This window comes from Herpailurus yagouaroundi, unplaced genomic scaffold (assembly GCF_014898765.1).
Source record: "Herpailurus yagouaroundi ecotype Mexico unplaced genomic scaffold, PumYag 190, whole genome shotgun sequence".
In the NCBI taxonomy this organism is placed as follows: Eukaryota; Metazoa; Chordata; class Mammalia; order Carnivora; family Felidae; genus Herpailurus; species Herpailurus yagouaroundi.
Window position 1 is genome coordinate 27,176,817 of NW_024412421.1, and position 15,675 is coordinate 27,192,491.

A 15,675-nucleotide genomic window follows, 5' to 3' on the forward strand; every position below is an offset into this window, starting at 1 on the left:
AAAAAAAAAAAAAAAAAAAAAAAAAAAGAAAGAAAGAAAGAAAGAAAGAAAGAAAGAAAGAAAGTGGAATAGGAAAAAGGAACCTAGAATATGGGCTCTGGAAACGAGCACAATTCAATGTCATTATGCAGACTGCTGATCTTTGAGATGTGATTACGTAGCTAACAAATACGTCTCCATAAATCTGTGTCTTAGAGTGGTTTAATTTCCTTCGTGCTAGAAGTTTTCATTAGCAGATTCTTTTTTTTTTTTTTAATTTTTTTTTCAACGTTTATTTATTTTTGGAACAGAGAGAGACAGAGCATGAACGGGCGAGGGGCAGAGAGAGAGGGAGACACACAATCGGAAACAGGCTCCAGGCTCTGAGCCATCAGCCCAGAGCCCGATGCGGGGCTCGAACTCAGGGACTGCGAGATCGTGACCTGGCTGAAGCCGGACACTTAACCGACTACGCCACCCAGGCGCCCCTCATTAGCAGATTCTTGAGAGCTGAACAGGATAGGATGATGAAAACTCCAAGAGAAGGAGAAACCCCATGGGAACAGATTAGGGTACCTTCATCTTTCTACAGATTTTTGGAAGTTGAAAAACAAGGCCATGGGTAGAAAATGATCTTCAGGCCCATGTAGGAGAGAAAAAATCGCCAATATCTAGAAAAGAGCAATTTGCATTTTAAGGTGTATCCAGTGATCTGAGAGATAGCACCACATTGGGTGAATAATAACTTCACCTGCTGCAAGCTTTTCTTAACATCTCTATTTAGTGCTTGAATGCACCCTTCTATTTTGTTCTATCTGCTACTCTCCCAAAGTACCGAGCCCTACCCAATATCCAAAGCCCTCATTTTTAAGGCTACCTACATCTAATTCTTAGCACGGGTTGTAGGTGTGCAGACTAACTCTACGAAAAGCTGTATTCCCACATCTTTTTTTTTTTTTTTCCATATCACAGTGAAAATGTAAATTGCAAATCTCTTTACTTCTCAGATTGTGTGCTGGGTCCCCTGCAGTTACAGAAATACTATTCTCTTATCATCAGAAGGTCAGAATCTCCTTACCTGTGTGGCCATGGAAGCACTGTTCCTCCTTCCCAAATTGGATCCTTTTCTTAAAAAGCTGCATCTTCTTTGCCTGAGGGCACTTTTCTGATATTCATGTATTTCAAAGCAAGCTTCGTTATCCAGAAAAGAAAAATTATGATGGTCTCTGCTTCTCTGAAACTATAAAAACTCACAAGAAGGGAGTCCCTGTCAAGTCACCTGAATTCCCCCCATTAAATAGCTGATTTATTCAATAATAGTGGCACAGGAATATTCCTCAGACACCTACTCTACAGATAAACACATTCTCAAAATTCCATCTAGCCCTTTGGAGGCTTTTTCTATATACTGGGCTTACAGCCTGTGAGGATTAATGTTATGTGTCAACTTGGTGATGTCATGGTACCCAGATATATGGTTAGACATCAGTTTATATGCAGCTGGGAAGGTATGTTTTACATGAGATCAACATTTAATTCAGAATAATCTGAGTAAAGCAGATTATTCTTCATGATGTCGGTGGGCCTCACCCAATCAGTTGAAGGCCTTAAGAGAAAAAGACTGAGGTCTCCCAAGGAAGAGGGGATCCTGTAAAAAGCAGATAGCTTTTCATACTCAAACTGCAGCATCAACTCGTCCCTGGGTCACCAGTCTGCCTGCAAATTTCAGACTTGCCAGCCCCCAAGATAACATGAGCCCATCCCTTTAAATCCAACTCTTTATATCTAGTGGAAGGTACATCCATCTTATTGGTTCTATTTTCCTATACAACTCTGGCAGGTAGACTGCTTCAGCAATTTTGTTGGTGTTGTGAAGCAGGCTTCACACTGAGCTAAGAGCCCAATGCAAGGCTCGAACTCACAACCCTGAGATCAAGACCTGAGCTGAGATCAGGAGTCAGATGCTTAACTGACTGAGCCACCCGGGGCCCCAACTGCTTCAGTACTTTTAAACACATTTAAATACATCGACCAAGATGGCCTTCACATTACCCTCAGCTCCATCAAACTTTTTACAAAGGCACCTGATGTTCCTTTCTAGAACATGTATGTAAGGAAGCTTGTCAATATTTTTTCCTGCCTCTTTGAGATGATAAATCTTTTAAAAAGCATCTTGCCAGTTTTGCATCCCATCTTTTTGAATGTAAACATCGAGGGAGCTAGACGCCCCCCCCCCCCCAAGCCCCCCAGCACGCCCCAGTCTCTGTGAAAAGATAGGAGCCTAATGTTGATGTGTGCCTTGCTCCTGGTTGTAAAACTACTTCCTGTCCCAACGGTACTACAGAATTTATTTTTCCTTTGGGTAAATCTAATTAGCAAACACAGAGGAGTTGGGTTCTGCCTCTCATGCCAGCACTTACGAACTCTTTTCTGCCCTCATTCAACTTCAATGAAGTTGAGCTCAGTGACATTGAGTTGAGTGTTGTCCTGTCCCCTGTTGTAAATAGCCTAGAACAGAGTCTGTCTTCCATTAATATTGCTGCAGCTTTTGCTCTGGCAAGAGCAAGAGACCATTCTTTTCTGAATTAGATACTGAAGTTACTCGCAATTGGCCAGAAGTCAACAATGAGGTTTCCATGATACAGTCAGATCTCTTTAGTCATTCACAAATTGTGTACCTGCCTGAAAATGAAATTTCTGATTAAAAAAAATTTTTAAGGCATACTCTGCATGGGAGACATAAATAGTAAATGTAAGCCTAGGAGTTAAAAAAAAAAGTTTCCAGTAAAACTTTGAACCTAGAGAAAGTCTGGTAGCCACATACAATGAAGGTCAAGGTTCTCTCTTTGCTCTACCTTTCTCAATTCACCGGGAGAGCGTTAGATCCTTTCTCCTGTGGCATCCATTTCTTCTCGCTCCATTGATCAAAACTTAACTCTGCACTGTGAACAAAGATTAAATCAAATGTCGAAGCTGGATATCCAAAGTCCAACATAACACTTTTTACCCAAAATTAAACAATCCTAGGAAATGAAGGCTAAGGTGTCATTCTGATATCAGAGGACATGGTGCTGCTTGTGAATGTTTACTGGTGAATGCCTAATGTCAGCTTTAGACTTTTTTTTTTTTTTTTTTGCCTCTTGTGCTAATCTAATTCCCTAGAGATGAATATTTAAATATTTTGTCTGTGGAATTTAGCCTCACAAATTAAGCATTTATGAATTATAGACTAGAATCCTATTCATATTGGGAGATAATGAGACACAATGGCCTCCTCTTAATCATATTAGAGAGGCCAGGGCCCACTGTCTGGACATAAGTTGGATGGTCAATTTGTCTTGACCTGCTTTGAATTGAAAATTATTGTGCTAACGGGTGTCATTTGCTGGGATGATTTATAGCCTTCCTACACAGTGTTCCCGCTGCTTAGTCATAACCTTCTAGAATCTGTCTGCACAGACAGAACATCAAGCCATCCCTAGACTGGCCGGTGCTCAGAGAATTTACACTTCCGGAACGATTTACGCAAGAGCTGGATATAAGACGCAGGTAGAATCATTGTATTTACTCATTCAACAAAGAAGCGGCATACACTTAGTATATGCGGCAACTCTAGATACCAGCCAGGTATTCACAAAGCGGAAAGCTTCACTGAGTTCTGTGTGTGCAATTTTTAGTGGGGCTTCATTAGGTAGTCATGATTTATTAAATCACTGGACATGAGATTGAACTCAATCTCCAAGGCCCCCCCCACCCCTCCTCCCAGAAGTCAAGGTAGCCCAAAGTTACAATGCTCTAAGCAGGGGTTGGTCTCTTCGGGGACCAGCCTCCATCCTGAAGCTAACTAGGGCTTGGCCATGAGTGCCCTCATTAGCATAATAGATACACACCTGTCACTCTAATTCCAAGGGTTTTACAAAGTCTTTGCCTGGAACCAGAGGCAAAAAACAGAACAATTCTGTATTAGACCACAGATGACGGCTCTAAAAATTTAGGATACGTGAGATCTACAAAGGTGACTATTTCAAGGTTCACCCTTTCTGGATATGAACGGAGGTTCACAACTTCCTCTTTTTCAAGGGCATGTAAAGAATTCTACCTCGTTGATGAGTGTGTAAGTTGACATAATCACTTGAGAACAAGTATGTTGCACTAGCCACTAACCCTAAGCATACGAATACCCCTGATTTAGCAAATCCACTTCTGGGTAAACACCTGATAAAAGTGTCCACTGTCAGGAAAAAATGACACATTTGAAATGCACACACATCCACACCAAAGATTACTGGGTTTCGGTCCAGCTCACCCTCTCCATCTTCTAATTCATTGTTTTTGAGCTATTTTCTAATCTACAGGTGCTAAGAAACTAAAGTTCTGTAAGTTATCGTTTTTCCAGAATAATTTAATGGATTTAATTTTGTGTAATGCAATAGATTACTGTCCTGTAAATGATGACAAGTTTAGCATTTACACATAAATTCATTTCCACATTCCCGGTTGCCTGTATATGGGTAAATTGTTTGAATTCTCCTTTGAACCAATGGGAACATCTTGCTGGCCTCCTAATTGAGTTATATAAAATCTATGGCATGTGGATTTTTTTTTACATTTGCATGAAAGTTATGATTCTGCCCTTTAAAAAAATTGTATCAATTGCCACCACCAAAACCAAATGGTGGAAAACTTATAGAAATATTACATATATGTGGGTGAGACAGGGTTAACAATGAGTCTGCAACTCTCTTTCATCCTCCTTTAAACACACTGATGGAATTTACTACCTTGAAGATAAATGGCGGTCTTCTGGGGCTGCTGTATACTGATTTCTTACCTTAATTTTTAGCATGCTACACCTGGTCTGTCTGGGTTGTATATTGTACATAAAGCTCCAGCAGGGATGTGCTGGGGCTGGGAGTTTTCACTTCATCCCTCTGAACCCAAAAGGCATCTTGGTGCAGAAGACAAGTTGACCTATGGAGCCGCATCTAGAAAGAGGCAAAGTAGTGCTTACTTCTGACATTAGAGCATTTTATTAAAATCCTGCTGGATTCTGATCTGATACTCCTGGAGGTGTAACTTTGTGGTCACAGTGTATTTGACTCACAATCCACAACTGATAAATGTGCAGGTAGTTTAGAGCTCAATAAAGTTAGAGGTTAACCAGAAAATATTGATAATATAATTTATTGGCCTTTAGACAGCCAATCTTATACATAATTTAGCAATCTTAGACATATTTAGACATTTTTTTCTTGACTAACCAATCTCCTTCTTTCTCAGTTGTTAAGTGAGCTCTTAAAGTCTTGATGGTTCCCTCATTGATGAGTTGAATAAAATTTTGAGAATTGTGCTTTATATCCTATTATCATTAAAGGCTAAGTTAAAAAAAGGCATCCTAATAAACTTGTAAAAATGGAGGTCATATATTTCATTACATACCATTAAATATTATTTAAATTTTAAATACTGTTTAAATTTCACTATTTTTATGACTGCATGTAACAGTTCTTCAACTGAAAAGTTTAGTCAAGAAATGTTTTTATAGGAAGACGAGTTCAATATTTATCCCAACAACTTGGATTCATAGTTACGTTTTTAGGATATTTATGGTTGGGGCCACTGTGGACTTTTGTCTTTCTTATTTATGGTCCTAGTGGCAAATAACAGTTTTTTTAAGAAGCTACCTGTATCCATTTCTTCACACCAATAGCAATATTCACCTTAACAGAACTGTGTGCCTTTGTGGTGGGGTTAACATCTTAACTGAAGTTCTGCTTATGACAAACAAAACAAAATAAAACAAAACCAAAAACCCTACATGTTGGTTTGGATGGGATATTTGAAGAAAATGTAGAAAGTGTTATCCAGAGTTAAAGAAGTTTGTTTTTGTTTTCCTTTCATGTCTTGCAATAAGTTCCATATTCTAGTCTTACATGTAAGGAGTGTGAATGTCATTACTTTATATTAACAATAAGGAAAATAACTGAAAAAATAAAATCATCTCAGATCTGCCAGAGATAAGGTCGCTGGGCAAACCGATGCACCAAATTTGGAGACATAGATGGAAACAGAGAATCACAACTTATCAGAGTGAAACCCACAAGCAGAAACTTTTGCTGGAACCAGAGCTAGGTTCCTTCTACCTCGTACATCATGTGCCAATGCCGAGAAAAAATCTGAGAGTACTAAAAGGTCAAAATCTCAGTTTGAAGAAATAGAACAAGCATTAGAACCAGACTCATATGTCAGGGATGTTAAAATTAGCAGAGCAGGGGGCGCCTGGATGGCGCAGTCGGTTAAGCGTCCGACTTCAGCCAGGTCACGGTCTCGCGGTCCGTGAGTTCGAGCCCTGCGTCGGGCTCTGGGCTGATGGCTCAGAGCCTGGAGCCTGCTTCGGATTCTGTGTCTCCCTCTCTCTCTGCCCCTCCCCCATTCATGCTCTGTCTCTCTCTGTCCCAAAAATAAACAAACATTGAAAAAAAAAATTAAAAAAAAAATTAGAGCAGGAATTCAAAACAACTCTGTTAATGAAAAGAGATTATACAAGAACAGATGTGTAATGTAAGTAGTGATGGAAATAGTGATGGAAATTCTCAGAATCAATTAAAAATATGAGAGATCAATAACACTGTCACAGAAAGGACACAACTGAGGAAAGACTCTCTGAACTTGAGGACATTTCGATAGAATCTTCCAAAACTAAAAAGCAAAGAAAACAAACAAACAAACAAAACCCCAAAAAACCCATGCCACAGAATATGCAAGAACCCTAGGGCAACTACAAAAGATGTGATACTTGCATATGGGGAATACCAGAAAAAGTAACAGAATAAATATTTGAACCAATAATGCATGAGAATTTCCAAATATTAATGTTGGACCTCAAACTACCAATGTAGGCAGCTTGGTGAAATAAATGTAAAACAGCATAAATATAAAACAAATAAATATAAAACAAAAAGTTACATTTAGGCATACCCTATCCAAACTTCAGAAAATCAAAGATAAAGAAAAACCTTAAAAAAAGCCCAGAGGATAAAATTACCTTATCTAGAGAGGATCAGAGGATTAGATCTGATTCTCAGAAACGATGCAAGCAAGAGGAGAAGGAAGTGAAATATTTAAAGTGTGGAGAGAGGGAAAATGTCACCAATCTAGAATTCTTTACCCTGTGAAATTATCCTTCAGCATTTAAAAAGAAATACTTTATCACACAAGCAAAAATTGAGCAAATGTTTTGCCAGTAGATTTGCTTTGCAAGAAGTATTAAATTCTCACAAAGTGAGTATTGAGGGAAGGTATCTCAATATAGTAAAGAACATACAGGACATATCCACAGTTAACATAATACTCAATGGTGTAAAGTTGAAAGATTTTCATCTAAGATCAGGAACAAGACAAGGATGCCCACTCTTACCACTTTTATTCAATATAATATTGGAAATCCTAGCCACGGCAATTAAGAAAGAAAAATGAAAGGCATTATAATTGGAAAAGAAGTAAAACTGTCACTATTTGCAGATGACATGGTACTATATATATTAAAAAATTCTTAAGACTCCACCAAAAAACTATTAGAATAAATGAATTCAGTAGAGTCACAGGATACAAAAATAACATACAGAAATTGGTTGCACTTCTCTACACTAAAAATAAGTTATCAGAATGAGAAATTAACAAAACAATCCCATTTACATTTACATCAAACAGAACAAAATACCTAGGAATAAATTTAATCAAGGAGGTGAAAGACCTGTACTCTCAAAACTCTGAGACACTGATAAAAGAAACTGAACCTGGCCCAACTAGAAAGATATACCATGTTCGTGATTTGGAAGAATACTGTTGAAATGTCCATACTACCCAAAGCAATATACATATTCAATGCAATCCTTGTCAAAATATCAGTGACATTTTTTACAGAACTAGAACAGAGAATGCTGAAGTTTGCATGGAGCCACAAAACACCCTGAAGAGCCAAAGCAAACTTGAGAAAGCAGAACAAAGCTGGAGGTATCATGCGCTCTGATTTCAAACTATGCTACAAAGTTGTACTAATCAAAAAAGTATGGTAATGGCACAGAAACAGACACACAGATCAGAGGATAGAGAGCCCAGAGATAAATCTATGATTATATGGTCAATTAATCTATGACCAAGGAGACAAGAATATACAGTGGGGAAAAGACCATCTCTTCAATAAATGGTGCTGGGAAAACTGAACCACTATATTATACTGTATACAAAAATGAATTCAAAATGGATTAAAGACTTGTATGTAAGACCTAAAACTATAAAATTCCTAGAAGAAACCATAGGCAGTGGACTCTTTGACATTAATCTTAGCAATTTTTTATTTTTGTTTTTGGATCACCCTTCTCAGGCAAGGGCAACAAAGGCTAAAATAAATGAGATTAGATGAAACCAAAAACTTTTTGCACAGGGAAGGAAACCATGAAGAAAACGAAAAGGCAACCTATGAATGGAAGAAGATATTTTCAAATCATATATCCTAAATACATAAAGAAGTTGTAGAGCTTAATATATATATACATCTATATATATATGTATATACACACACACACACACACACACACACACACACGTATATATCAACCCAATTAATAAATGGACAAAAGACTTGAAGACATTTTTTCCAAAGAAGACATCAGATGGCCAACAGACACATGACATGATGCTCAACATCACTCATCATCAGAGAAATGCAAATCAAAACTACAGTGAGCTATCATCTCATATCTTTCAGATTAGCTATTATAAAAAAAAAACAACAACAAAATAACAAGTGCAGCCAGGATGTGGAGAAAAGGGAATCCTTATACACTGGTGGTGGGAATGTGCATTAGTGTAGTCACTATGGAAAATGGTATGGAGGTTCCCTTAAAAAGTTAAAAAGAGAATTACTATGTGAACCAGAAATTCCACTTCTTGGGTATTTATCTGCAGAAAATGAAAACACCAGTTCAAAGAGATACGTGCACCCCTATGTTCACTGCAGCATTTATTTACAACAGTCAAGATACGGAAGCAATGAAAGTGTCCATCCATAGATGAATGGTTAAAGATGTGGTACACACACACGCGCGCGCGCGATGGAATGAAATCTTACCATGTGTGACAACATGGATGGAACTAGAGGGTATTATACTGGGTGAAATAAGTCAGACACAGGAAGACAAATAATGTCTGATTTCAATTACATGTGGAAACTGAAAAACAGAACAGATGAATGAACAAAACCGAAACAGACTCACAGATATAGGAAACAAACTATAGTTACCAGAGGGGAGACGCTGGTGGCAGATGAAGGTGAAGGGGATTAAGAGGTACAAACTTCTAGTTATAAAAGAAAAAGTCATGGGGATGTAATGTACAGCATGTTAAAAGTTCTTAAGAGATTAGTAAAATGATATAGGTCAGAAACTCAGATGCAGGGGTGTCTGGGTGGCTCAGTCAGTTAAGTGTTCGACTTCAGGTCAGGTCATGATCTCATGGTTCATAAGGTCGAGCCCTGTGTCAGGCTCTGTGCTGACAGCTCAGAGCCCAGAGCCCTCTTCAGATTCTGTGTCTCCCTCTCTCTCTGCCCCTCCCCTGCTTTCACTCTGTCTGTCTGTCTCTCTCTCTCTCAAAAATAAACATTAAAAAAAAAACCTCAGATGCACACAAAGAAAGAGCATCAGAGAAGGAATACATGAAGGCAAAATAAAAACGTTTCCTTCTCTTATTCTGAATTAATCTAACAGATAACTGTTTAAAATCACAGCAACAACCTATGTGATTATGTATGTTTATGTGTTTGTAGTTACTTAGGTACAAACGAAATGAATGGCAGCAATAATGCAAGGGATAGGGAGAAAAAATAGGATTATGTGTCATTAGCAGGGCATCCCTAACAGCATCAAACTACAGGAAGCTAAAACTGATAGAAACGCAAGGAGAAAGAGATAGATCCGTTGTCAAAGTTGGACGCTTCCTCTATGAGTTTAACATTCCTCTATGAGAAGTGGCAAGATTCAGCAGGCAAAAAAGGTAGTAAGGACATACTGAATTCAACACATCAGACACTGGATGTAATATTGTCTGCAGACCGCTTCATCCAACAACAGCAGTTACGGAAGCTCCCAGGGAACATTCACCCAGGGAGACCACATTCTGGGTCGTAACACATCCTAACAAATTTGAAAGAAGAGAAACCATACAATGTCGGCTCTCTGACCACGATGGAATTTAACTAGAAATCAGTACCAGAAGGAGAGCTGAAAAATCCCCTTAATTGGGAGACTGAAAAAGACACTTGTACCACGCAGGTCAAAGAAGAGATCCCAAGAGAAATTTAAACATATTTTGAACTAAATGAACATGAAAACACAACTTGCCCAAATCTGTGGGATGCAGTCAAAGCAGTGCTTTCGCCCATCCGAATCGTCCTCTTCGTGGAACAGCACAGAGACCCGCTGTCGCTCCTCCTCCCCCTGGGTCCTCGCGGTGTCTTGGGCTTTTGGGCCAGCTGCCCGCTGAGCTCCATCACGCAAGGGCACCGGCTTCCCCTGCACGACACTTACGTGGTCGGAGCTGAGGACGCTGCAAGCATACACAGGTTCCTGTCCACCCTCAGGTTCCAGCTCATGTTCGTGGGTCCCACCTTGTCCACGATGAGCCCACTCTTCACTTTTCTTCCTTCTTTAACCGCCTGACATGTTGACTTCAACCTCAAGCGTCCAACACAAACAGCCTTGAGACTGCTTCACCAGCTCCCACAATCGCAGACAGTCAAATCCCTGTGATGGGCAAACAGGCAGCCTACAGACAACTTCGTGCGTAGTGCTGAAAGACTGGATATTTCCCTCTACCTTCAGGAACAATACAAAACGTTTACTCTATTTTTTTTTTTTTAAGAGAGTGTGCGCAAGCAAGCAAGTGGGGGGGAGGGGCCGAGGAGGAAAGAGAGAGACTTAAGCAGGCTCCTTGCCCAGTGCCTACCCCAATGAAGGGCTCGATCCCACACCCCTGGGATCAGGACCTGAGCTGAAATCTAGACGCAGACACTCAACCGACTGAGCTACCCAGGTGCCCCAAAACGTTCACTCTTACAATTCCTTTCACTGTTGTGCTGGAGCTCCTAGCCAAAGAAATACGGTTAAAGAAATAAAAGGCACACTGCTGGAAATGAAGATCCGGAACCGTCTTTACAAATAGCCTGGTCACTGGGGCGCCCGGGTGGCTCAGTCGGTGGGGCGTCCGACTTCAGTTCAGGTCATGATCTCGCAGTCCCCGAGTTCCAGCCCCGCGTCGGGCTCTGTGCTGACAGCTCAGGGCCTGGAGCCTGCTTCGGATTCTGTGTCTCCCTCTCTCTGACCCTCCCCTGTTCATGCTAGCTCTCTGTCTCAAAAATAAATAAATGTTAAAAACAACAACAACAACAAAAAACCAGCCTGGTCACCTATGTAGAAACTCCTAAAGAATCTACATGAAAAAAGTAACTACTAAAAAAAAGTGAGTTTAGCAAGCATACAGAATTTAAAACAAACAGGAAAAAGGACACTAAATATATGTGTAGGACTTGAACTCCAGAAAAGAGAAGTGTAATCTATCCTGACAGAGAGTAGGTTACTGGTTGCCTGAGGCTGGCCCTTGGTGTAGGTTTGACTGGGCAGGGTCCCAAAAGAACCTCTTGAGGTGAAATTCTCTATCTGGAGGTGTTGGTGCTTATATTAATTAGTATGTACATTTTTTAAATTCATGGAAATCTGCACTTAACATGGAGGTATTATGGAAATTATATTCCAATGCATTTTAGAAAGTTTTGTTTTTATTTAAAAAAGATTTTTTTAGTAATATCTACACCTGATGTGGGACTTAAACTCATAACTCCAAGATCAAGAGTCACATGCTCTACTGACTGAGCCAGCCAGGAGCCCCTCAGAAACATTTTAAAAATCACGTATCTAAATCCAATTTTAAGCCTACTGATAATCACTTTATCCAATCACTTTATAACAACATTCAAGAATATGTATGCTCACACTGTTACAAACACAGCCAGATTCCATTTAAATTTAGTAAATTAAGTAATATGAACTTGAACAAGTCCCTGATGTCTTTGGACATAGAATTTTACCTTCATATACTTTGGGATCTCATCTAGGAACAAAGGATCTATGGGGCTGTTGAAAGAACTTTCTGTTCTTGAAAGAACTTTCTGATGATATAAATGTTCTGTATCTACTCTGTCCAGTATAATAGTCCAAAGCTACATGTGGTTATTGCATATTGAAAGATAACTACCTGGGGTTCTGCGTGGCTCAGCTGATTGAGTGCCCAACTCTTGATTTTGGCTCGGGTCATGATCTCACGGGACGTGGGATCAAGCCCCGCATGGGGCTCTGCACTGACTGCGTGGAGCCCACTTGGGATTCTTTCTCTCCCTCTCTCTTCACCTCTTCCCCACTTGCACTTCTCTCTTTCCTGATTAATTTAAAAAAAAATTACAAAGAACAAAGAAAGATTACTACCAAGCTAGGAAGCTATTTAGCAGCATTTGATTTTATTTAATTTAAACTTAAATAGCCATACGTGACTGGGGGCTACTATAATTGACACCCCGAAATAGTCTTTTTTATCTGAATCTAGTGAGTCTTCAGCTATAACAGTATTTTAAAAAATCACCTCTTAAGTAACCTCAATGTTTTATTATAATTAGCCCGCACGAATAGTCTGTGATACAGTGTGAATTACAGAAGATACAATGCCACTACAGGGATGGATGGCAAATATATTGATCATGAATAAGCTGTTTAATTGGGGGGTGTGTGATTTCTGACTCCTCTTTGTGTCATCACACACACAACCTGCTGGTTGGATCAATTTCACCAAGTGTAGCCTGGGAAAGAAGAAAAACTACTCAGCTACATTTTAAATGGTGATCACTGTAGGTAAACAAGAACAATGGTGTTAAATTATTTTCAGAGGAGTGAAATAGAGAATGACTTGCATTTGGAGAACACCACCCAGTGAGCTTAGCGGCACGTTTTTGACAGTTTGCCTGACTTTGCTCATCCCTAGAAGTTGGCTCATTAAAATACTTTCTCCACAGATCTGCTCCTCTTCTACAGTGTTTTAAGCCGTGCACAGCAGCCTTAAAGGTGAACGCTCATTTTCTAACAGACCTTCCTATAAGAAACAATGCTGAAAAAGAATATTCTGGTTTTTTTGAGATGTGTGAATCAAGACCTCAAAGTACACGTCATCAACTGACTCGCCTTTAATACACCTACAAATCTTCACCTTGTAGGAAACAGAGTGATAAAAAAGGAGTCCCTGACATAACCTGCAATGTTTTACTGTCATTTACGGTCTGATTCATCCTTACGAAATGTCTACCCTATACACAGGGCAAGTTGAAATTAAACTTTTATTGTTCAGGTGAGTCTGGACTCAAAGGATTTGTTCCCATAGAGGAAAATTAAGGTTCCGTCTAGAAACTGTACTTAACTATATACACATATACATTCCATTATATATATTTATACTTCTACATGTGTATGAAATATGTCCACTAAAGCCTTATGGAATTAAATGAACAGATCGCACATAACATGTAATAAATGACATGTGTGGACAACATAATGTAAAACAGTTTACACACATCTTCCAAGCAACACAGCTCTTGTGAGATCCTCATTTACATTACAGTCTCATGGTCAAATGGAACAGAGAATTGCTGTCTACCTTCCCTCTGGGACATGCACTGGGCACTTGTGTACCCTGAAGCACCTGAACTCTTACACAACAGTGGAAAGTGGATAATGTTGTCCAACCAAAGAGTTTATAAATGTATTTGGCCAAAGTACCCCTTTCCACTAAAACACTTACTGTGAACCAGCTCTAACACTCATGGTCCAAAGAACACACTTTGGGGAAAATCATCACGGAAAGCTCCATTCATTTTTCACTATAGGTTACAATACTCATTTCAGTACTGATTCAAATGCAATGGCCATAACTTACGATGTTTATTCTATTTTCCTAAGTTTGTGGCAGCCTTACCTAACATGTGTCTTCCTATATTTAGCCAAAATGGATTCCAATATAATAATATTTGCATGCATTTTTCATTGAAAATTACATCTTTGCACGCACGTGAGCTTATGCATATATTGTAGTACATTCTGTATGAAAGCATACTTTTATATGTTATTTGTGACCTTATAGATGAAAAGATTCTATGTATAGTGAATGAACTGCAGTTTCCTGTTGACTGAAATGTACAAATAAACAGGAGACAAACTGCAAAAAAGATGCCCTGGCCTTTGGGGCTTCTCCTAATTTCTTATTGTCTAACTATGTGCCTGGCTGAGTGAGTTCATCTTTCTAATTTTTATATGCAAAAGAAGGATAGAAGACATTAAAGTAATTTATCTATGTATTATCCTGTTATAAAATGAATCTCAAGGGATTTCTAGACATACCTTTTCTTACATATAAAAAGATTTAGGGGTGCTCAGGTGGCTCAGTTAAGTGTCTGACTTCAGCTTAGGCCATGATCTTGTGGTGTGTGAGTTCAAGTCCCACGTCGGGATCTGGGCTGACAGCTCAGAGCCTGGAGCCTGCCTGGGTTTCTGTGCCTCCCTCTCTCTGCCCCTCCCCCACTCATGTTCTGTCTTTCTGTCAAAAATAAATAAACATTAAAAAATTTTTTTAAAGATATTATGAGAATATACATCTCACGTAGAAGATAAACATACAAATGGTTAAAGGGAAAATATTAGCACGAAGATAAAAAATTGAAACAAGGCTGAGGAAGACAATCAGTTTGTCCCTAAAAATGCTTTTCATTCTAATATTCTAGGATGCTATATTTGAAAATGAGTATATGATTTATTTTACTTGAGTTTTACTGGCTGTTTTCACGCTTTCCTAGTATAGCATCTAGTGACTAGATAAATGTGCTGTAAAAATGTATCTTTAAAGGAAATTATACTCTGAATTTATTTAAATCAGAGTATATTTTACAAGAATTGTTTTCAGGACTTGAGGAAAATTAAATAAAACTGCAATATTTAGGAATTTACTTTGTATCTCTGAATATTAAATAAGTTCATTCCACACCGCTTATAAATTTATATGCACATTCAAATTCTGTATTTGATTAATATGTATTTTACTGAGTCTTCACTGCTTCATAATTATTCTCTGTTTTGGTGAAAATTATTCTTTGAAGTCACAGATTGAAAAAAACAAGCTCAATATCTCATTTATTTTTTGGTTTTCTTCCTTCATCCTACTATTTATTTTAGGAATATTCTCCTACAGATGTTTCCATTGTATGAACATCTTTTAGTTTACTACTTGTTACTTTTATGCTTTATTACTTTTATTTAGAGGAAATAAACTCATTGATCCTCCTTATGTATATGTGAGCCCCTCTTCATAACATTACATGACAACGGGGTTATAAATAGGACTCATCCCTTATGCATTTCTGGATGATATTATTCTCAGCACACACTCTGGACAGACACCATCATAAGATAATTCAGTGTATCTAAAAAGATGGATTCTATCAATGTAGCAAGGTCTGCTCTGGGTGCCAGACAAGTGTTTTGGCTCCTATTACTCTGTATTTGTTCTCTCTGCTTCAGTATTCCAAACCTACTGTATTATCTGCTTTCATGG

At 38.7% G+C, this 15,675-nt stretch overlaps 2 long non-coding RNA genes across 3 annotated transcripts in view; one reads left to right on the top strand and one right to left on the bottom strand.

Moving 5' to 3' along the window:
• Window positions 1-5,119, bottom strand: part of LOC121009820 (uncharacterized) — a 6,799-nt gene extending 1,680 nt beyond the window's left edge. Inside the window, exons 1-3 of the long non-coding RNA XR_005780842.1 lie at window positions 4,811-5,119; window positions 2,400-2,921; window positions 1,058-1,170 (exon numbers count right to left, since the gene is read on the bottom strand). This is a non-coding gene — a long non-coding RNA (uncharacterized LOC121009820). The remainder of the gene's footprint in view (window positions 1-1,057; window positions 1,171-2,399; window positions 2,922-4,810) is intronic.
• The window catches only part of LOC121009819 (uncharacterized), a 63,440-nt gene that overhangs the window by 45,025 nt on the left and 2,740 nt on the right, over window positions 1-15,675 (top strand). The window lies entirely within an intron of this gene.